The following is a 22,720-nucleotide window of genomic DNA, read 5'->3' as shown; positions in this document are numbered from 1 at the left end:
TGAGGGCGCTCACAAGGCAGGTGCGGGACAACCAGGGCATCAGGCCCAGCCAGCACGGATTCATGAGAGGCAGGTCCTGCTTGACCAACCTGATCTCCTTCTATGACCAGGTGACCCGCCTAGTGGACAAGGGAAAGGCTGTGGATGTGGTCTACCTGGACTTCAGTAAGGCCTTTGACACCATCTCCCACAGCATTCTCCTGGAGAAGCTGGCGGCTCACGGCTTAGACAGGTGTACTCTGCGCTGGGTCAAAAACTGGCTGGACGGCCGGGCCCAGAGAGTTGTGGTAAATGGAGTTCAATCCAGTTGGCGGCCGGTCACGAGCGGTGTTCCCCAGGGCTCAGTATTGGGGCCAGTTCTGTTCAATATCTTTATCAATGATCTGGATGAGGGGATCGAGTGCACCCTCAGTAAGTTTGCAGACGACACCAAGTTGGGCGGCAGTGTTGATCTGCTCGAGGGTAGGAAGGCTCTGCAGAGGGACCTGGACAGGCTGGATCGATGGGCCCAGGCCAACTGTATGAGCTTCAACAAGGCCAAGTGCCGGGTCCTGCACTTTGGCCACAACAACCCCATGCAGCGCTACAGGCTTGGGGAAGAGTGGCTGGAAAGCTGCCTGGCGGAAAAGGACCTAGGGGTGCTGGTCGACAGCCGGCTGAACATGAGCCGACAGTGTGCCCAGGCGGCCAAGAAGGCCAACGGCATCCTGGCCTGTATCAGAAATAGTGTGGCCAGCAGGAGCAGGGAAGTGATAGTGCCCCTGTACTCAGCACTGGTGCGGCCGCACCTCGAATACTGTGTTCAGTTTTGGGCCCCTCACTACAAGAAGGATGTTGAGATGTTGGAACGTGTCCAGAGAAGGGCAACGAGGCTGGTGAGGGGTCTGGAGAACAAGCCTTATGAGGAGCGGCTGAGGGAGCTGGGGTTGTTTAGCCTGGAGAAAAGGAGGCTGAGCACCATCCCTGGAAGTATTTAAAAGACGGGTAGATGAGGCGCTTAGGGACATGGTTTAGTAGGCATGGTGGTGTTGGGTTGACGGACTCGATGATCTTAGAGGTCTCTTCCAACCTTAATGATTCTATGATTCTATGATTCTATGATTTTTATCATTTACAATGTCTTACAGCAAGGAGTGATACAAGTTAATGGTGTGTTTTGTGAAGAGCCACCTCCTTGTGCTCATCTGGAACCTACCTACATTTATTTCAGTCAATGTCCCCAAGGTGGTGTGTTGGAAGAGCCCATGAAAAACGGTCAACTCCTTCAAGTCACTCAAGATTTTACAGACCCTTGAGTTCTGCTCCTTTCCAGACTGAAGTGTCTTAAATTAATCAAATTTTTGTCATACAAAAGTTGTTCTGTAGCTTCACAATCTTGCCATTCTTCTCTGTAACTTCTCAGTTCTTTCAGTTTTTCTCAGCTCTTTCAAACCAAATGCAGTGTCCAAGATGCAGATATATCATAGATATACATACAATGGCGTAATGGCATTCCCTGTTTAGTCCTTTACCATTTTCTGAACAACTCGGACCTTCCTTCGCTTTTCTGACTGTTGCTGAGAACTGAGTTTATGGGTTTGCTGGATGCACCTCACCTTCTACAAGCCCTTTCCTTTTCCTGTTGCCAGAAAAAAGGAGACAGAGTTCCTAATTTAACTGCCTCACTTCAGTCTCTAAATTAATGTGATGAATTAGGTATTTAAACCTTGTCTGAGAGAAACTGCAAAGAGAATTTTAGGCAGAATATAGCAGAATGTCATTATTTACTTTCCAATCCTGGCAAGGCACTGAATATTTTGTGCTGTTCTCTGAACACTTTCATTTTCTCTTCCAACTGCTAGTTCAGATGCACAAAGCTTTCTCTCTACCTCTTTGCATTTTCAGCTTCCTTCAGAGGGAGGGGAATGTGTGCGAGCCGGGGAGTGCCAAGGATCTGCACTGGTCACTGAATGGGGAAAGAAAAATGCCATTACAGGTGACACAGGATTTCACTAAAGTGCTGAGGTGTATCTTATCTCCTTTTTCACATCAGTGATGCTTGGTGTCAACGTTTTCACTGAGAGACCACCACTGACACCTGCATGTCCTTTAAGCCACATGAGGATTTCACTGACACTGGGGGATCTGACAGATTTGGAGCCACTTTGCAATGGCAACATCTGCCTAATGGGGGCAAAGGCCAGCATGAATCAAGCCATTGTAGCAAAAGGTCCTGGCCTCCTAGCTGGATTCCCCAATGTGTTCGGGGTCTCTTGTTTCCAAAAGGCATCAAGCCTTGGAACAGCTCGCAGGGTAGTAATATCCTAGAAGATGCATTAGAAATCACTTTGTAACTAGGCCTGCAAACTTTATTTTTATTGGTTATACCGTAGAAGAAGTCCTAACAAGGATGATGGCCCCCTGCTGCATTAGAAGAATGCTGGCTTGCAGTTGGAGAGGGTTCCTTCATTGGGAAGCCTGTTTAAAAGCAGGATCATTAACTCCAATTCCCTCCCAGGAGAGTGGCTTGCTTCATGACTAATGCTCAGCACAGTTAAGTGGCACAGCTAGAGTTCTTGGCAAAGCAGCATATGGTGTTTTCAAGCACTGTAGATGTTTCATTGCATGTTTCCCACTCTGTTACCTCGTGACACTTCAGGGCACCTCTTTGCTTTGTTTATCATTGTTGTGCTAGTCCTTTTTACCTTTGTTTTCAAATGTTAATTATTTACAGTAATGATACTAGAAATTCATAATACAAAGATAGACATACGTGTGTATGCACCATTTTGGGGGTTTCTTGTAATTGAGACTCCAAAATATGCAAAAGCTTTTTGATGCCAGACTCTGCCACTACTTTCCATCACATTGTGCGTGCTACTCGTGAGTCGAGGACTCTTTGTGCAAAGCACTGAGGCCTTGGTTTTATGCCAACTAGAAACTCAATACACTTTTTGACTGCTTGGTATGTGTCCTTTGGAACAATAGCATTTTCATTTGCACAAGTAGCTTTTACATAAATAAGCCTGGTTCAGAGGCAGGCAGAAAGATACATACACACACAGAGCAATAAAGCCCAGCCATGCCAAGGGGGGCTTACCAGTTAGCACAGTGTGTTAATTCAGGGAACCACATTTGCCCTGTCTGGAAAAGCCATTGTGATATTTTCTCCAGAGCCTAATGAGCCAGTCCCAGAAAAATCCTTGTGAGTCATCAGTTTCCATTTGCACAAACGTGGTGTTAAATGAAATGAGAGAGAGGTAGATAATCTGTTTACGTTCACAGGACTAATGCTAGAGTGAAATGCAATGCTTCAGAGGGGGTCTACGGGGGGGCAAACTGCACTAACCTGGACTGCTGAGAATGGAGGTGGGCTCACCAAAGAAGCCAGGTGGCTGTAACGTTAGTTCTCTTACCAAATCTTTGTGTCCCATTTACTTCTTGTGCATACACTGAGGAACAAGGAAGGAGGGTTTTTTGCTGGGGTCTTCTTGAATCTACTAAACTTTCCATCCTCTGAACATTTAAGAGAACAGCTTGTCATATAAACCAAACAGGAGTCTATGATAGCAGCACTAATGTTAATAGGCATGCTGCCCTTCGGAAAATGAGGACCTTCCTGTTTTTTCAACAATACGTGGCCAAATCATCGAAAAATGATTCATGCACAATAAGAAATCTGGCATGAAAAATGTACATAAATGTAGGGCACCACTCTCCGCTGTAAGCTGGCTCCTCTACCCTGGTTCCACAGTGTCACCCAGCTCACAGCAGCAGTGTGGCATCTCATGTGCAGAGCGCCCCGGCATCACCTTTGCCTCACCATTCTTGCTCCCTGCAGAGACCATTTCACAGAGAGGGGCCAGAACCAAGGCACCCCTTTGCCCCAGAAATCTTCAAGCTGCTGAAATTGTCCCAGGATGGCGCTGCTACCAGCCATTATGCATAGAGACCCTGAGTCTGATCTACATTGGCCCCTCACTACAAGAAGGACGTCGAGGTGTTAGAGCGTCTCCAGAGAGGAGACGCTGAAAGGAGGCTGTAGCGAGGTGGGTGTCGGTCTCTTCTCCCAAGTAACTGGCGATAGGAGGAGAGGAAATGGCCTCAAGTTGCGCCAGGGGAGGTTTAGATTGGATATCAGGAAAAATTTCTTTACTGAAAGAGTGGTTAAACATTGGAACAGGTTGCCCAGGAAAGTGGTTGAGTCAGCATCCCTGGAACTATTTAAAAGACGTGCAGATGTGGCACTTAGAGACATGGTTTAGTGGACATGGTGGTGTTGGGTCGATGGTTGGACTCGATGATCTTAGAGGTCCTTTCCAACCTTAATGATTCTATGATTCTATGGTTTAGTTTTGGGTAGTCCTGCGAGGAGCAGGGAGTTGGACTCAATGATCCTTATGGGTCCCTTCCAACTTGAGATATTCTATGATTCTATGATTCTACATTTCAGTGGGTTGAGACCTACCCCATAGTAAGCAGAAAGCAAAATTGGCCCAGCATAACTTTGATCCCTGAGTTTTGCAGCATGTATCCTGGACATCAAACCGTAAGACTTTCTTGGGAGAGCACAGAAAACCCAGGAGCCTCATGACCTTGGGAAAGTCAGGACAGTGACTGTCTAAGTCCCGACTGCCATGGCATGTAAGGCACTGGGGTTCCTCTCTAACCTCTGTAGGGGTCTGGCTAGCCATCACCCCAACCCAGGAGATTTCCAGGTGGTTTTCAGCCCCTCTTCTGATGACTTTTAAATCTCTCAGGATAAAATAAAGCAAGCAAACACTCCCATTCAAGCTAAACTAAAAAAAAAATTACATGTTGTAATGGGTCACCCAAGTTATATATTGACTTCTACGAATGCATCAATTTCCAGGGGAGAACAGCTGAAGAGTAAATCATAGCCAACTAAATCAAATGGAATCAAACGCAGTAAGGTAGTGCTATTGCTGGTTCAAAGTCAAACTGACCTGTAACTTTTGACTGCTCAAAAAAACCCATACAGGCCTGTTTCATTCACACTGCTTCCCTATTTCCAACAACCACTTTTGTTGAATTTTCAAATACAGAAAAGGCATAATCTAGATTGCTTAGTCACTGCAGTATGTGTTTCTGAAGTTTATGGTTCTTTCCTTGATTTATGTCCATGTTTGCAATGATTTGTGGGTTTAAAAAAAAATCCTACCTCTTGAGTTTGATGGGGATTTGTGTCAGGTCCCCACAGAAGAAATAAAAGCTAGACAATTTATTTTACTTTAAGCTGATATGAACAAGTCCAGTAACTTTCTTGTTTTCCCTGATACTTGACCAAAGTTCATTTTCTGCTCAGGCAACACTTTATGTCAACCGCTTGCTTCACTCACTAGATAAGCTTGGCAAACGATGTGATATGATCAAAGTAAGGTAAATTGGGCAATGGTGCTTGTCGATGCACATTCTATCTGATAACCATGTGTTTGTACTTGTGCAAAGCTCATTTTCTGCAAAGCTGAGCTTTGTAACCTAATGGTACTTCATTTTCCCACCTCACAGGCACAGAGCTTTCTTCTGTCCTGCCTTTTGTAAGTATAAATAAGGAATGCATATGTGATGTAAACAAAATCAGGAATCAGGCCAAGAGCATCTTCATTTGGACCAAATGGTGACCCCTGTTTTGGCTTCGGAGTAGGAAACTTAGAGTAGCAGGCCTGCAGGGAGCACACCAGCAGTCCGGCTTACTCTGGAGCCTATTTCTGGGAAGGATTAGCTGCATGTGTGCCCATCTTAAACCATAAATGCATCTATTGTTTACTAAATATCAGATGTTGGAATAATAATAATAATAATAATAATAATAATAATACCACCATAATAATAATACCACCATAATAATAATACCACCATAATAATAATAATACCACCTTAATAATGATGAGACCACATTAATAATGATGAGACCACATAATGATAGTAGTGCCACATAAATAACAGATGCTGGAAAAAATCAATACAAAACTGGGTCCCCATGAAAAAGGGACTGACATTGACAGAATGTGTAATATCTATTTGCGCACACACATTCACCCCATGCTGGCTTTGCCTGGCTGGTCTGTTTTAGCACATTAAACATATGGTTTTTTACTGTCAAAGTCAACAGCTCTGTGGTGCACAGGTTACTGCAAGACCCTTCCTGTGAGTCTCCTAACTCGCTTTTTTTTTTACCAGATAAGACCATCAGCCTTCCAATGTGGTACAGCAACTTCTACACTGTTTTAGAAAAAGTCGTTTTCAGGATGGAAACATAGGAAAACACATACTTAAAACTAAATACTAAATACACGCTTAAGATTTTCTCCTGTGGCAAGTCCTCATGGTTTCGCCATTAGCTGAGGATGTTTCTTTTGTTGGAAAATTAGTTTTTAATTCCTTCCTTTTTCTATACAAAATAAATACATCTAGTGATGAGTAAATATGTAGCCACCCTTGGTAGGCCCCTGAAATGTTCTTTAGGAAGCTGTAAGCCTCTTCAGAACATGTACAGGCTAGACTGCAGGGCAGTACCTACCAGCTTGCTCTCACGGGGACCACCCGTGGGGCTCCCAGAGGTAAGCTGTGCGCTGCCAGACCTCTGCCGGCCACACAGTTGAAACCTTTGGGCACAGCGAACAGGCAGCAAGCATTTACAGCTTTGCTACCGTGAAATTTCAGAACTCATTGATAACTTCTACTTCTGTGACTTTTTCCCCCAGTGGACAGTAATTTCCCAGTATTTACACTGGAAAGGATATTAAAGGTATATGGGAAACACAACCTGTACATCTCCTTTTTTAAGTCGTAAGTTGGCCACCCATCATTATCAAAGAGACATTTCAGTCTGGAGCTGCACAGGCAGCTGTAACAGGTGAGATTGTGTCTGTAGCACTGTAGGCTTGGCTGTGTGTCATTTCTAAGGTACACCATGAAAATGCCTTTCTAAAGAGACCTCAACATTCAGCCCTTAGAAATGTCACAAGGCTAAAGTCCCAATGCAGCTATATTCTTAGCAATTGCAAATTAATTGGCAAGTATTTTCAGACTCATTTTAAAGTGTCTTCCCATTAAGAACAGGACAGAACAGTATGTTGCTTTGCATTTAGGTCCAGGTATCTGAAGGAAAACATTTTTTTTTGTTGTTGTTTTCTCTTTTCTAAGAAATGGGATATCTACAGACTTCTTGTGAAGAAGAAAGTTAAATTTTCTAATGAGAAAAAGTAATATGCAAAATTAGGAAAGAAATTACCATAGCAATATACATTTGCATTTGCAAATATCTTTCATTTCAAATTGCTTTACAAATCCTAGCTTTTGCTCAGGCTTAGTCTTTGTATGAGCATGTCTAAAGCTCAGACATATTTCCAATAAGGTCCCGTTGATTTATTTGCACAGGAGATGCAAAAATCACAGGCATCTTTACTCAGCACTGAAATCACAACTGTATAAGGGGAAGCCTGCTTTGAAAAGGAAGGGATGTTTATTATTATTATTTGTCAAAGTAATGTTTCTCAAACACTTTCCATCTATTACTTGTATCTAAGGATCTGTTGCAGTAAAGCCATGAAATGACAATTACAGAGTTCAGAGGGTGTTGGATCAGGCCCTCCTGACACGTTCTCCTGTGCCACAACATTTGCGGCAGCACTTGAATAGCCCTGGCTCTTTTTTTGTCTCATTGACACTGCATCTGCTTACATAATCGTCAGCTCTCTTTAAGGCTGCAGTCTATCCGTTCCCCAGCGAACATTAAACTAGCTCTAAACTAACCAGAGAGAAATTAGTTAGTGTAACACCTCAGGCTTCAGCAGCTTAGTCTTTAAATAGGATTTCTGGCAGATCTATGCTTGCCTGAGATGCATCCTGCTGCAGCTGCACTGCTCTAGATAGCAGAGCCCTTAATTGTATGGTTGCTAGCTGGTTGCTACCAGACCAACTGTGTAGAAGTGGACAGGAGCACATCAGCCGAAAAAGGTGTTGATTAAATCAGAGTTAGCCCACTATGTGCCTCTAACTTTTTGCCCTGCTGGCACTCAGGCTCTGAGCTTAAAGAGACAGCCTGGGCTGTTTTCTGTAGCAGTGGCCAGGCCCTCTGTGTAGAAGTTCCCCTTGATCAAGAAATCCATTTTTCCTGCCATTTCTTTTCAGAAATCAAATTGTTTCTTGATTTAACTTCTTTTCTTGTTCTTTCTGAGAAACAAGGCAGGAAACCTGCCTCCTCTTTTCCTTGTCTTCCAGATGTTTGAAAAAGCTTAGTAGTTTTTACAAATTCAGATTTTCATAGTTCCTTTGGAAATGCTGAAAGTTGCATAGGAACAAGAGAAACAAGAATTCTCATTGCTTCCATTATGACTGTTTGAAATGCATCAGACCTTTTGTTACTGTGTGGTGCAACAAGTCACTTGTTAGCCAGTTAGCCAAGCCCTCACAGAAAGTAATAGTGAAAAATTCTTTGCTGTTTGGAATGAAGTCAAAAAGATATTACTTTTTTTTCTCCAAAAATCTTTTCCCACAGAAGCACTGGTGAAAGACACATTCTTCAAAGTGCAAAGGTTTGTTCTGGGAAGATTTACTCTTTTTAAAATTTCAGACCTCCAGTTTCCCTAGGGAAAATTGTCATTTTTGCAGATTAACTAACCCTTTGGTAAAGGACCTGCATACTTTATCTACAAACTCAATCCAACCCTTGTTGAAGTTATGGGACTTACTACTAACCTCAGAAGACAGGTGGGATCCAGGTGCCTGGGCTGGAGTTGGGTGAGAACAGCCTGAATGTCTCCCTGGATTTCCCATGGACAGCGCTTGGACAGGCCCTTGTGCCTTTTTCAGCCCTAACTTTTAAGTTATTTCATGTTTGATCTAAGTTCTGAAGGCTGAAAATGGGCCTTCACTTGGCCAATACCTGTGCCCTGTCTCCCTCAGGAAATTTTACCATCTAAATGTTTTCTGGTCTACAAGCCCAAGCCAGAAAAAGCCCAAGCCAGAAAAAGCCCAAGACAGAAAAAGCATCCTCTTCCTGGCAAGACTTGCAGCGTAGACCATCTCTAACAAATAGGGATTCCATTTTTGCTAGTGTCGCTGCTCACTGCTGCAGTGCAGACAAAAGCAAGAGGAAGAGCATGGAGCTAAAACTACTGGTATTTGTCTTTCTCCTTGTTTGCGCAGCCGAAGAGATCTGACACCTCATCAGCAAAAAACCTCTGAACAATCAAGGATAATTTGAATAGGGTCTAATTTAATGAATTCCTACTATAACTACACATTGGACTATTTTTATTATTTTGTGCCCAAAAAACAAAGTATTGGAAGTATATGAGGGCATTGACAACTTTACCCATTTGGAGAACAATATTTCCCAGAAGAACAAAGCTTAGAAGGCACCAGATAGTAAAATAAAAGCTAAATCTTTTTCTGTTAAAGAGATCAATAAGCTAAATTAAAAAGATGCTATTCATAGCAGAAGTTACGTCATGCAGAGGACAACAATGGAGTCCTTTTCTGCAAACATCTGTTAGATGCATTGGCCTGTAAGGGGATACCTGGCAAGCACATGTAGTTAGCATGTCTGCAGTCCATTCATCAGCTCTGGCAGCCATTTTGGGCCTTGCAGGGGGGCAGCCGTGTGTGTCCAGGCGGTCACCATCCCAAGAAAAGACTCCCACCACAACCCCGACACTACAGCCCTTCAGCAGCCTCTGGGGGCAACTTCTAGATTTGTCCCGGTGTGAACTTCGAGGCGACGGTGGGCACTCCGCTGCATGGTGGTCATCCCTCCATGAGCTTTGGCTGTGTTTTAGCAGCAGCCTTTCCCTTTACTATTTCCCTCTCAGCTAGCCCCTCAGAAGCTCATTCATTACAACTAAGAGATTTGCCACATGCAAGAGCAGAGGGCAAGTCTTGTCTTCTCCTATGAACCGCCTCACATGACCCTAATATCATCATCCTGCTGGGACACTACCTTCTGCTGTTGACTCATTTAATGCATTTAACGTTTTAGTGCATATCTAAATTTATTTTAGTGCATTTTTAAACTGCAACAGTAAAAACAAATAAAAAGTAGAAAACAGAGGTCCGTGTATTTATTTAGGTAATTTGGGCTGCTGCTCAAGCATTGTGATATTTGATGTATTTTAGAGCAGACATTACAATGCCCCGTCAATTTTGTCTAGATACCATGGAAGAACAATTAAGTGTGCTAATATTCTTCTCTAAGAAAAGTTTCTGGAAGACATTTAATATATTGACAAAAGCCAAGAAAATGATAATGCCCTCAAGACTAGTGAAACAGACACCTTGGACAGCAGAGTTAAATGTTCCTCTTTCTGATTCACATTGTACTAGTCAGTCCAGGTGTTATATTCTTACTTTTATACAGACAGAACTTTAAATTTATTTAGAAATCAAACTTTTGCCAATATCAGCAAGAGCTAGAGGCCTGTACATTTCTGGATTGTGCATAAAACTTGCATAAGTTGAAAATGCAATCTATTGGTTCAACTCAACTTTAGATTATTTGATTAATTTCTGTATCAATATTAGATTATTAGTTTTATTTTCCAAAAGAGAGCTAAGATTTTTTTTCAGCTTTAAGTTTTTATGTTAAACTTTATGTTGCATTGTATTTTATTCAAAACATAAATACCATTATGCTCTCGTCTGCTAATAATTTAGGCAATTATGAAGATAACAGCAGTTAAGCCCCCTAGTTCCACATGTGCCAAAAGTGTTTACTGCCTGGTTTACAGCTATGTCATTAATATTTTTGGAGTGCACGGTGTTCTGGAGCAGTTCTGCAAGCAATGCATAAAATCTGTAATACTGATCCACCTCTGGCTTTTGAACAACTGGCTTTTGCTCACTCATTTCAAATGAAAAAGTAACATTAACCACTTTAAACCAGCTTTTCAATTATATCCACCATGAGCACTGCTGCAAATGTAGGGAACTTTATCAGTATTGCTATTATTAGTCTTTATAATCAGGGGAATACCTACTTCAGTTTAAATGGGGAGTATTTGGCTTTGGAACAAAAAAGCCTAAGTTGGTTGTACCCTCCATGGTGTAAGTTTGGGCAGAAATGACGTCTATGATTTAGCCCCAGATTAACATAGCCTTTCAAAAGATTTGTGCATGACAATATGCCCAAACCCACTTAAAAACTTATTTCTGTACTTGATAAGGATATTAATTGTTAAAAAAAAGAATTTTGATCCTCATATGCTCTCAGCATGGCATGACATATCTGAGACTCAGTGAGCATTGTCTCTATTTTGCAAGTAAACAGTGAATACTTCTTTTTCAAGTGAAGTCCAAAATTTTACTTCCCAATAGCTCTTAATCACTATAATAAAAGGTATTTGAATTTAATTATGTTTTACTTTCAGTAGCAGGCTAGTTCTATAAAATAATGTAACACACTGAGTGTACATGAGTATAATGCATACCTAGGTTTGCAAAGACAGACATTACTTCAGTTATATAGGTGCATGCACAGATACTGTGGAGAAGGGCACATTCTAAAACTCTGAATAAATACTGAGAGTTTGGTGCAAACACCTGACAAAAAGGGCAGTTGAACACTCTGTCCATTGTTGAGTGCTTTGTGCCTATTTTTACAGTCTGGTACAGGAAATATGTTTGAATATTCAGGGCATCCATCTCTGGGCACCCACCAGTCGCTGCACCAGCTGTGTGCAGGGTTGCCCCAAGCCAGGACAGCATGGGGGAACTGCATTGACAGTGTTCATGCCTCCCAGTCAATACTCAGTGGATGGCATACATGTGTGCAGACCGTCAGAATGAAAATGTCCTCAGGACTGGAGCATGAGAGCCAATGGCATTTACTGACAGAAATCAGGTAGGTTTGATGTTTTTTGGTGAGCAGCTGCCATCTCAGGTGCTTCCCACAGAAAGCTTTCCATACATGAAGGGGAATGCTTAGACCACTCTGTGCTGTGAGTATCATGTAAGGCAACTAGAACATAGGTCTGGAGTTTGGCCATTCAGTACAATTTTGTATCACATTTACTTGCAGACACAAGTAAAGATTTATGCAACATCTTTTTGGTCAGCTGGAGGCTAACTCAGAAGAAGTGTGTATTGAGAAGTATGGCCTGATTCATTAACTAGCACACTAAAGCACACTACAATTGAAACCTTCAAAATTTTGGTATTATGAATAAAAAGCATTAGGAAGAACTTGATGTTTGTGTTTTGTATTAATATTAATTCCTGTGCATTAAGTCTCAGGAGTTGCACTGGGGTTACACAAGCATCTGTAGATTCCCTTGCTGCTGTTCTTTCCTCTAATTGCTGATCATGACCCAAGCAGTTATCTTTTTCTTTTTCTCCCCTTACTCCTCTGGGAACTTTATAGAGAGGATTTCAATCTTTCTGGCACACCAGACATAGCAATACAAGGAAAGCACCTTGATATTGTACAATAAAGAGAGATAAGCTAGAGCTGTTGGATAGGGAATGATAGCTAAGCTTATTTTCAAGAGTGTTTAAAACCAGAACATATGTATGTATCAGAAGGCTCCCACAAGAATGTGTCTTGAGGCTAGCAGTCAGTGCTGGGATGGGGATTGCATAACATATTTCTCAGTACCTTGGAATCTGAGCCCACAAATATTTGTTTTATGGGGGACCTACTCAACCATGTCAAGTTATCTATGCATGTACTTGGTTATGGGATTTGGCACTTGGACTAGGATTTAATTCTGACAGACTGCATATGACATGACACACCAGACAGGCACAATCTGAATGGGTGTCTCCATGGCCATCAAGCAGCTCTTATTTCCTGCAGTTGGTCCAGCGGCAGTGGTAGGGCACTGTCAGCATCTGCTGCTTCATCCACTGAAGTAAAATCTCATCTGAGGAAAGCAAAGCTATGTAAAAGCTGTATAAAATGGAAGGGCTAAAATACATTTTGGTTACTTCTCATTTGGGTATTTCTGAGACTAAGTTGTGACATGACACTTAGAGCCAGATTTGAAAGGCCCAGCATTTCCTTTTGACTTCATGGCTGTGGACACACCACTGTGTCTGCCTCTTCACCCTTGCAGGAACCTGTATTTGTGCAAACATGATAGGAGCAATTGTGATGTGAAAAATAACCTGGCAGTCAGATGCTCACATCTCATTGATTGCACCCGAAAAGAGACTGAGGGCAGGACGGAAAGGAGAACCGTAGATGCTGGTCTGTAGGTAAACCATGCTCCCCATGCAGGTAACTCATCAAGCCAGATCCCCATCAAACTCAGCTGTTTCCAGGTATGTGGCCTCCTACATTTCTAAACAAGCTTCTACCCCAGCCGTGTGCCCTGAGCCTGCAGCTGGGGAATGGAAAAGACATGCTGTCAGCTCTTTGTCACCTGGGACATGGGTGCATTGGGAAAAATCCTTCTGGGTCATTTTAGCTGGCTTCACGAGAAGACACAAAGTAACCTTAATGCATGGCAGGATCTAATGCCACAGGCGTAACAGTAGAGTGTCAGAAGGATTGCTTTTGTTTTGAAGAGGTACTGAAATGCTAGTATGTATATGCTGATGTGTTAATAGGTGCCTCCCACACAAAGATCATGTTAAAGCCCTGCATCGCTCTGCAGTAGAGTTCTCCAAGTGGGGGAACTTTTCAAATCACCTTGCATCAGCATTGTCAGTCAGTGTGCCTAACCACATGCTCATTTGCCACGAGTTATCCATGGGTCCTAGCAAATAGTGCACTCATTTGAGTGCTCGGTGTATTGCTGTGACAGAAAAACACCAGCAAACAAACACACAAAAACCCAAAAAGGTCAGCAGAGGTCTAGTCAAAAAAAAGGACAATTCCTCTTATGCATAGCAAGGATCAGACAACTCACAGTACCCTGTCATAAACATTAATTATCCTCAGCGCTGCAGGATACAATTGGGATACTATAAGTTCTCAATAGGGTGGCATGCCCTGATAGTGTAATCTGATTTGCAGGATTGGTCAGGATCCAGATTTGCTCCCCCTAAAAGAAAACAAAATTAATGGGAATAGCTCTTGACAGATGTCAGAAGGGGAAGGATGGAAGAGAGAGCATATCAGTCCTACTGGAGTTCCCCAATAAAACAAAAAAATGACACTGGGAAAAAAAAATGAACTTAGCTTGGAAATGGAGAAAATTGCCTGACAAGTTCTGTCAGAGCATATAACAGTTTGCTTAGTGGTGTGGCTGTGCAGTGAAATAATTTTCAAGGAGAATGTTGAGCTTGAGGGATGTTTTCCAGCTTTATCATGTACCAATCTAGAATATGCTACCAAATAGACTGTTGTATACTCAGGGTTTAATACCTCTCTCAACATAGATTCAGCTAAATACCTGTAAAGGGTGCCAATCTGTATTTTGTTTTGCTTGGGTAGTAACCACCATTTGTTTAATTACAGGGCACTGACAGTGTGTGTTCATCGCTTTACAGACATGTGCCTTTTGACAAGAGAAAAGCCCTGGTGTCCTACAGCTCATTTTGAGTTCCTTGTTCTGTGGGTACTGAAGTGACACTCAGCCAGAAGGCAAGGAGGAGAGTGGTAGGGGCAAAAGTGGCTTTAAGAGATATTTTGTGCTGCCTCAGCTCTGGGGATTACCCATCTGAGAGGAATTCAGAAGTGTGCTGTGAATATTTATGTGGGAAGTAGATGGTGCCTGTGACTAGTGCCCACAGGAAACACAGGAAAAAGTGGAAACCTGTGGATGTTATTATCAGCAGTGCTACAGAACAGCCTACACCATCACACACCTGTTTGGCAGCTGGCTTTGTGAGCATACTACTCTCACCAGCATTTAAACCACCTGTAATCTCACCTTGGCCTTTAGGTTTTGGTCCGTGCTCATACACAGCTAAAACCATCTAATTATCCTGGGCTGTCTGCTAATGAATTATCCTTGCAAATTCCCCTACTAACAGTCCCACCTGTTTGCATTATTCTGGAACTATGCAACATACTGTGCTACATATTTTTCCCAAACCTGCCAGAGCGCTCTGTAACATATAGCCAGGCCTCTCACCTTCTTCACGCCTCTCATCTTCCAAAAGTATGTATGGCAGGCTATTTCCTCTCACATGTGTAATCAGCAGCATTACCCTTACTTGCACACTTCACTAAGGGAAAAAGCTTGTTTTATGGCTTCTTGCGTTTCCTTATCAATTGCCTGAAGCATGGCTCAGTCTGGTACAAGAGCTTGTTTACGAGGGGAAAGCAAGAATATCTCACTTTCTCTGTGGTGCCCACAATGTTGTTTTTTTCAGACAAACATATTTCTGTGAATTATCTAACTAAGGTCTGCTGTGACCTGCAGGCTTGCAGTCCGTGTTACCAACCAAGGATAAGATACTACACACACACTCTACATATGTTTGCATGTTTTTTTTCCTAAATCATGTATTTTATAGGTGTGGCTAACAGCAGGCCAAGTACAAATGCAGATGTGACCATTTATTTGATCTTCTGTGCTGCAAAGTGAACCGTTAACCAAATTCTCAACACTGTCGTTCCTATGGTGTGCGGCAATGCTGCAGCACTATCCACACAAGCTCCCCAAGCACTACACACCAGAGTGCATGTTCCAGTGTAGGGATGGGTGGTGCCTTTGTGACTTGCCTCAGGTCCTCCAGGCGGCTGTGCTGGATGCAGGAGTGACATCCTCTGAATCCCTGTCACCATTCCAGGCCCACTGCATCGCCATGCCTCCACTGTGGGCTACTCCACTCCAGCCGTCTCCAGCACCTTGCATATTTGATATCACATTATGCATGTAAAAAAATTCTGCACCTACATGCAAGTGACTGTGTTTCATAGATCTTGGTAAGTGCCAACAGGCAGGGACTAATCAAAAGTGCTCTGCTTTCATTTTCTACTTTGAATGGGACAAAAATCTGATATCCCAAGAAAAGCAAAAAAAACAAATAGGAAAGAATAAAAAATACAAGAACATAACCTAATTACTGATCCCAGTTTGACCCTGGGATACTTACTGATTATAGCGTTTTCAACCCCTGTTAGCACAACACTTGCCTGACATCGAAGGTTTCCAACAGAAGAGTACTGCTAATGTTCCTTGGATTCATTTTCACGTTTGGCACATTTTAAACCTTTTCTAATTTCTATCTACTGCAGACAGAAATCAATAATGGCAATGCTGATCCTTCTAAGGTAGTTATGCAGTAGTAGCAATCCAAGAAAAAAAAATCCTTGTCACTTCATGCTCCCTGTTGGCCAAATATATAAGGAATCAGTGTCTTCAAACACACGTCTGCAAATCATCTACACAGAGTATTTTTCAGGTTCTCATCACAGCCTCAGCTTCCTGGAGCTGTGCTGGGAACCACAAGACTGGTGTCATGGAGGGCCAAAAGGTACTGCTACAGGCACACTTTTGTAGGAATGGTATGGTGTGCAGGCTACCAGATCAGTCCCTGCATATGGTAGTCTCTCCTTGCCCTGCTGTCTCATCTGTTTCTGCTTCTAAAGTTTTTCCACTGGGGCTCTTCTGGCTCTAAGTGTTGTTTTAAAATCCAGGAAAATGAAAAATTAAGACAATAGTGTAAACGAAGGACTTTACAGCCCCCTGAGCTCTCTGCTTCCTCTCACACTGCTTGTGAATGCTGCTTCTGTAGTACTTGTGGTTGAGACCTGACCACAAGAAGTCCTAAAACCTGAAGGCGGTGTTACAAGCCTGAAAAACCTGTCCAAAACCTTAGCAAAAAGCATCAAGTTAGACGCAAATGGTGTTTGTGTCAACTTGTTCACACAGCAACATTTCTACTGAATTCACTGGGGGAAATGTTTGGTCAGGACAGAAAGCAGGAGTACTTATCCCAGTGTCACACAAATTTGAGACTGTATACTCCACGTGAGAGATACCATGAAAGATCAAGGGAACAGGACAATGTGTTGAGGGTCTTCACTATATCCTTTCCTCTAAAATAGTACCAAGATCCTACCTTACACCCACAAAAATTTACTGCATCTTTTGCCCAAACACTTATCTGACCTAATATTGGCACAGACAGGTATATTCTTGCACAGATACTGTCACGTTTTACAGTAAACTGTTCTGAGGCCAGGTGTGGAATTAGAGGCAATGTTTAATATGGTCTGGAAGGTGTTTCTTTTTGATAAATGGGTATTGGTCAAAGAATACTCAGGGAATGTGAATAAAACCTGCTAGTCAACTGCTAGTTTTCATTGCAAGAGTAGATCTGTGAAACCCATAATGTTTAACTCAGTGCTACTGAAATCTGTAATAATCTGTGAAAGTGGAGTATCTTTATGGTGGCCATGAAAAAAGTAATTGTCACCATTTCAAGTTTATTTTTTAATCTGAATTTGGACAATATGGCATTTTTGCTGCATTTATGTTTTCTCTTTTTAAACTACAAAGACTTGCTTCCATGTTAACTAGCAGTGTGTCTTGCATCTTTCAGCCACGTATCCAGAATAATGGAGGCAAAAATTGTGACTGTGATTGACATATGTGTCTTGCTGTACTGGTTTGTGCAGTTACAGTCCCAACTCACACACATGCTCAGTTAGCTGCTTAAGAATAGGGACTTACAGTAACTACAAATAAAAAATGTAAAAATACAACATTTGAAAATGTAGCTTTTTAATTCTGATTAAAAATTTAATTCTGATTACTAATTTAGTCACTTAACTGTCATAGCTACCATAGTGAGCTGTAGAAACTAGAACTGAGAAAAATAAGTCATCACAAAAATTTAGAGCTTTAATGTGTCCATTATGCAATCAGTGCCAAAACTCTTAAACACTTCCAGTTGTAGCAATGCCAGCAATGACACACTTATGACAGACCAAGTGATTCTCTTTATTTGTGTATGGCAGTTTTGCTTTCGTGCACAAATATCCTTGCACTTGCTCATAGTATAGGTCAGCTTTGCCAGCCAGACATTTTCCTCATGCACCTAGGAACCTCTCTCTTTTCTGCAGGGCACACTTCCCTAGAGAACCTTCATTATATTGGTAATGCATTCTCATTTATCTGCCTCTGACTTATTTGAGGTTTTTGGAGTGCTGCTGAGAGTGGCTTGAGTTAGTAGACTCTTGGCCTTTACATGACAGGAGGAAGAAAAGCTCCTGACAGCTCCTGACAGCCTGAAGTAGGCAGCCAGTTTTTCGCAGAAGCCACAGAAAAGGCCAATGAAATGGAAGGCGTAAGAAAGTTCATCACACTTGACTGCTTTAATAACCAGTTACAGAAAAGGAGCATAGGAGCTGATAAATTAAAAACTCATGATGAAAAAGAAGTGGCAGAGACAGCTGCTGACTAAGGTCTTGAAGCCCCAGCATGACTGATGCTGCCAGTAGTGTGACCTATGCAGTGTGCCAGTTTCAAACACAAGCAGCTGCTGAGGTTGTTGATTGAATATACAAATGTGTACTAGGGAGAGCATCCAACTTTTTGCGGTGTTGAGGTTTGGCCAAGCCTAAAACTTTCTGTAATTTTGCCAGGGCACATTTCTGTCCTCTGCTTGCCAGATCTAAGAAGGAAGGTATTTTGGAAGACTGGGACTTGAACTTAGGACTATCGCCTTCAGCACATTCAAAATGATTTTAGGAAAACCCTTGAGGCTTAAGTAACACATTAGGAAATGTTTGTGTTTTACTGGCACACCTGCTATCTCTTTTTGTTTGTTTGTTTCAAGTACAGTTGTGGGAAACATTTCTTTTTCCTTTTATAACAGGAAAGGGAGATGAACAAGGAAAGAATTACAGAAGAGCCAAGAATGGGAGATGATGTGCAAATACATGAGGAAATTCTAGAGAATGAAAAAAAGAAGGAAAGAATTGGAGGAAAAAAGGAAGGAATAGGATGAATTAATAAGAGATCAGATTCAGATGTCATTTACAGAGTTATAAATCAGGAGAGAGTAAAGAACACTAAAATGATGTGCTCCTGTTCATTTGGGATCCTTGGATTTGTCACGTGGATTTGTTCAGGTTTTTTCATTTCCCTTTTGGTCTTCCACTTCACTTTTAGTGTGAAATCTAGACTTCAATCAGGGTTCAAATACAGGTTTATTTTCTTGAGAGATATAGGCTGTGTTTTACAGAAAGGAAAGGGAAGGAAATGGTAGTTTAGATGAGCAGATATTTCTGCAGACATTATGAATACAGCTTTCTTTTTTATTCCTACCATCTACATTCTCCTACAAACATTTACTAAAACTAAGCTACTGACTCCAGGCCTCTTTCTATATTTTGTGCTTTTAGTTTGTCTGGAGATGCCTTCTACACAGAACAAAACAGGAAAGCCAAGCTACCGTTCCTTGCCATCATGCCACCATGAAAAGTCCCTTCTACCTAAAGCACAGCTTTATGCAAAAATCAGTAAGGGTGAGTAGAATAGGCGCTCATCCGGGGAACAGAAAAGAACTGTCTAGTCTGGAGCTCCTCAACTTCTGGGACAAGTTAGGCACTGGCAGGACAACGTACTGGGGGACACTGACACTGAGCTACGGCTGCAGAGCAACAAACCTTTGTGTGTCCAGGCTGTCAGGTCTGCTAGCACTCCAGGACAGGTCTCACAGGGAGAAGTGATGATCACTCTCTGTCCTCGTCAAATGAAGGGGAGCTGATGGCACCAGCTGGGGCCAGATCAGATCATCCTGTAAAGAGGGATAGAGACAGCCAAAGGCTGAATGCAGGCTATGTTGCCTGTAGACCATAAAAGCTTGCTGTTGGTTTCTAGAAAGAAAAAATACAAAAGCTATGGCCTTAGTAGCTATCAGGTGCTTCTCAGATGACACCTGGTGGACAAAAACTAAAGAGATGAGAGCAGCCTGCCTTCACGGTGCAGAACTGTACCATCCCTGCTTGCATCTGCACTACTGCACTTACTGCTGATATACCTATCAGGTGCACTCCCTACTTTGCTTATCCCCACCAGAGTGCATTACTACAGCGCCCCAGAATAAGCACATATCATTCATCATCCATCAACCTGTAATAGCTTTTTTTTTTGCACCTGCTTCCATTTTTTTTCATATTCTGGCTGATGCCCTGAATTGGTTTAATTCTGACCTGTGAGTCTGAGGCTACACTAGAGTTAAGACATTGTTTTCAGAAATAAAAATACAAGGAAAGCCCATGTTGTTAGCAGCAATTGGGTGCTTTTATAGCCTAGGATACCTAGACAATTTTATAAATACCTTCACAAGTGGATAGTTGTACCCATAGGGTTAAAGGCTTTGTTTTCTTCTGATCATTAATTTACTCTTTTAAACTACTTCCAGTTTACTTCTCTAACACCGGCTGTCTTTTCTGCTTGACACTTTCCAACTGCCCTAATGCATTCTTGTTGACAACCCAGAGATAAAAAAACCCACTCTAAGTTCACCTGGAGCGAAACATCTGCTTAGAGAAGTCTTTCTTCTGGGGATCCGCATCCAGTGAGTGGGTACTTATGCCTCCTCGTAACCACCTGGTAGGTGGTTTCCTCAAGGATCTCATGGATGTGAATACAACATTACTGTGCAGTCCTTTTTCTCTATTTGGCTTGAAGGATTTCAGGAAAACGGGAGACATTGCTGAATCAACACTGTGACAGATGAGGCCTCTTCCATAAAGAAAAGTAGCTGTGATCAATTCTTTGATTGCTGGCATTGCATCTTCCAGGCTAACAGGTTTTTTTTCTGTTATTTGGGCTTTTTTGTTCTATGTATACCCAGTTCCTTTAAATTTTAACAGCTTTATTTTTTCTCAAGGTATTTCCATGCTTTACTTTTGTGCAAAATCTTGGAAGTTTTTATGAAGCAAAACACAGATGAAGTCAGGGATTTGCTAACTTCAAACACCAAACTAAGCTGAGAAAGAGAGTGTGGGAGAGGTCAGGATGTAATTACCCTATGTATTTATCTAGCTCGTTTCTTCTGGATCTAGATTACCTGTTTACAAAAAGTACACAGAGGCCACCCAAGACTTATGGCATTGTATTTGGTCTGGCTGGGATGGAGTTAACATTCCCCACTGCAGTCCACATAGAGCTGTGCTTTGTGTTTGTAGCTAGAATGGTGTGGATAACACACCACTGTTTGGGCTACTGCTGATCAGTGCTCCTACAGCATCAGGGCTGTCTCTCCAACATCCCCCACAAAGGCCAGTGGGCTGGGGGTGGGCAAGAGGTTGCGAAGGGACACAGCCAGGACAGCTGACCCAAACTGACGAAAGGGACATTCCATATCACATGTCATGCTCTGCAATAAAAGCTAAGAGAAAGCGGGGGGAGGCATTCATTATTAAGGTGTTTGTCTTCTAAAGCAACCACTACACATACTGGGGCCCTACTTCTCAGGAAGTGGCTGGGTGGGAAGTAGAGAATAAATCTGTTTGCTTTCCTTTGCTTCCGAGCGCGGCCTTTGCTTTTATTCATTAAACTGCCTTTATCTCAACCCATGAGTTTTTCATCTTACTCTCTCCCCCTGTCCTGCTGAGGAGGGGAGCGATAGAGCAGCTTGGTGGGCACCTGGTGTCCAGCCAGGGTCAAACCCACCACAGGCATATCCTGGCTTAAATGAGTCCTGCTCCACAGAGGGAATGAAGTAACGTCCTGGCCCAGCTGAAAGCCAGGGCTCATCTTTATATCAGCATCACAACTTGATGCCTGCCCCCCCCAGTGCTTAGAGCCAGAACTAGCCAAGCCTAGCTCTGCTCCGATACCAGAAATGCCTCTGCACATGGTTTCCAGGGCATCTTTGTAAAGTCCTCAGGATTCTGAGTAACTCACGAGTAAAGTGTGTGGCAAACAATAACATAGATTGACCATCCAGAAATTGGTGAACTACTGAACAGCACCTGAATTACACAATGACCAGAGCCACCTTGTTAAAATGCTTGCTGGAAACAGGTGCTTGCTGGGGAGCAATCCCTGACCAGTTATCACTTTGCTGATCCTAGTAACAGAAACCTTGGAAGGGCTTACAGTCACCAAAGGAAAACAAATACAAACATGTTCTAGAAGACACATTTTTTTCTCTTACATCCAATAGTGAAGGACAAGACAAAGACGACTTTGAAACACTACTGTGGAGAGAATACTTTTACAAGCCGCTTCAGGTAGCAATCTGTGAGAACAATCATCCGTAATTTATGCTGATGATTATTTTCAGCTTTTGAAATGTTCTCCTTTACTTGTTAATTCCTATTCAGCAAATACAAAGAAATCAAATGTAAGCAGAGTCATAAAATGTAAAGAGGAAAAATGTATCAGGAAAGTGCTCTTAAAAACATCAATTAGGCAATAAAATGTCTTCAGCTTAGGCCATTTAGTTAGCATCTCTGGACGCTTTTGTGTTCTGCAGCTGGGAAAACACCACTTTGTAAACTCTCTTTAGCTAACAAAGCCACTGCATGAGTAGATTATTTCTATTCTGCAGAAATGTTAACTGGCAACTCATTAAGAGTTTGATTGGTATATGCAAGTGAAAAACAAGATCTTGAGAGTCCCAAAAATGTATTGAATACTGCGAAACTCTCTATTTTCTGCCAGGATAATGAGGATATACTCTGGTCTTCCTGAAGAAAGCAATCAATACAAAACCTTAAATCCCGACATAAATGAAAGCAGAGCCGGTAACAAGCGTGCTCCGTGAGTTGAGAAAGGAAAAGAAGTGTTAAATCATATATGCAAGACAGTTAATCAGGCATAGTCAAATTACAACCGTACATGGCTCTTTCCAATTTACA

The 22,720-nt window shown here is 42.2% G+C and overlaps 1 long non-coding RNA gene across 1 annotated transcript in view; it reads right to left on the bottom strand.

The window, feature by feature from the left end:
- LOC103914460 overlaps window positions 1-22,720 on the bottom strand; it is a 27,324-nt gene that overhangs the window by 4,156 nt on the left and 448 nt on the right. Inside the window, exon 2 of the long non-coding RNA XR_663469.1 lies at window positions 19,514-19,644. This is a non-coding gene — a long non-coding RNA (uncharacterized LOC103914460). The remainder of the gene's footprint in view (window positions 1-19,513; window positions 19,645-22,720) is intronic.

This window comes from Pygoscelis adeliae, unplaced genomic scaffold (assembly GCF_000699105.1).
Source record: "Pygoscelis adeliae isolate BGI_AS28 unplaced genomic scaffold, ASM69910v1 Scaffold83, whole genome shotgun sequence".
Taxonomy (NCBI): Eukaryota; Metazoa; Chordata; class Aves; order Sphenisciformes; family Spheniscidae; genus Pygoscelis; species Pygoscelis adeliae.
This window is presented reverse-complemented; position numbering and strand designations above follow the sequence as displayed.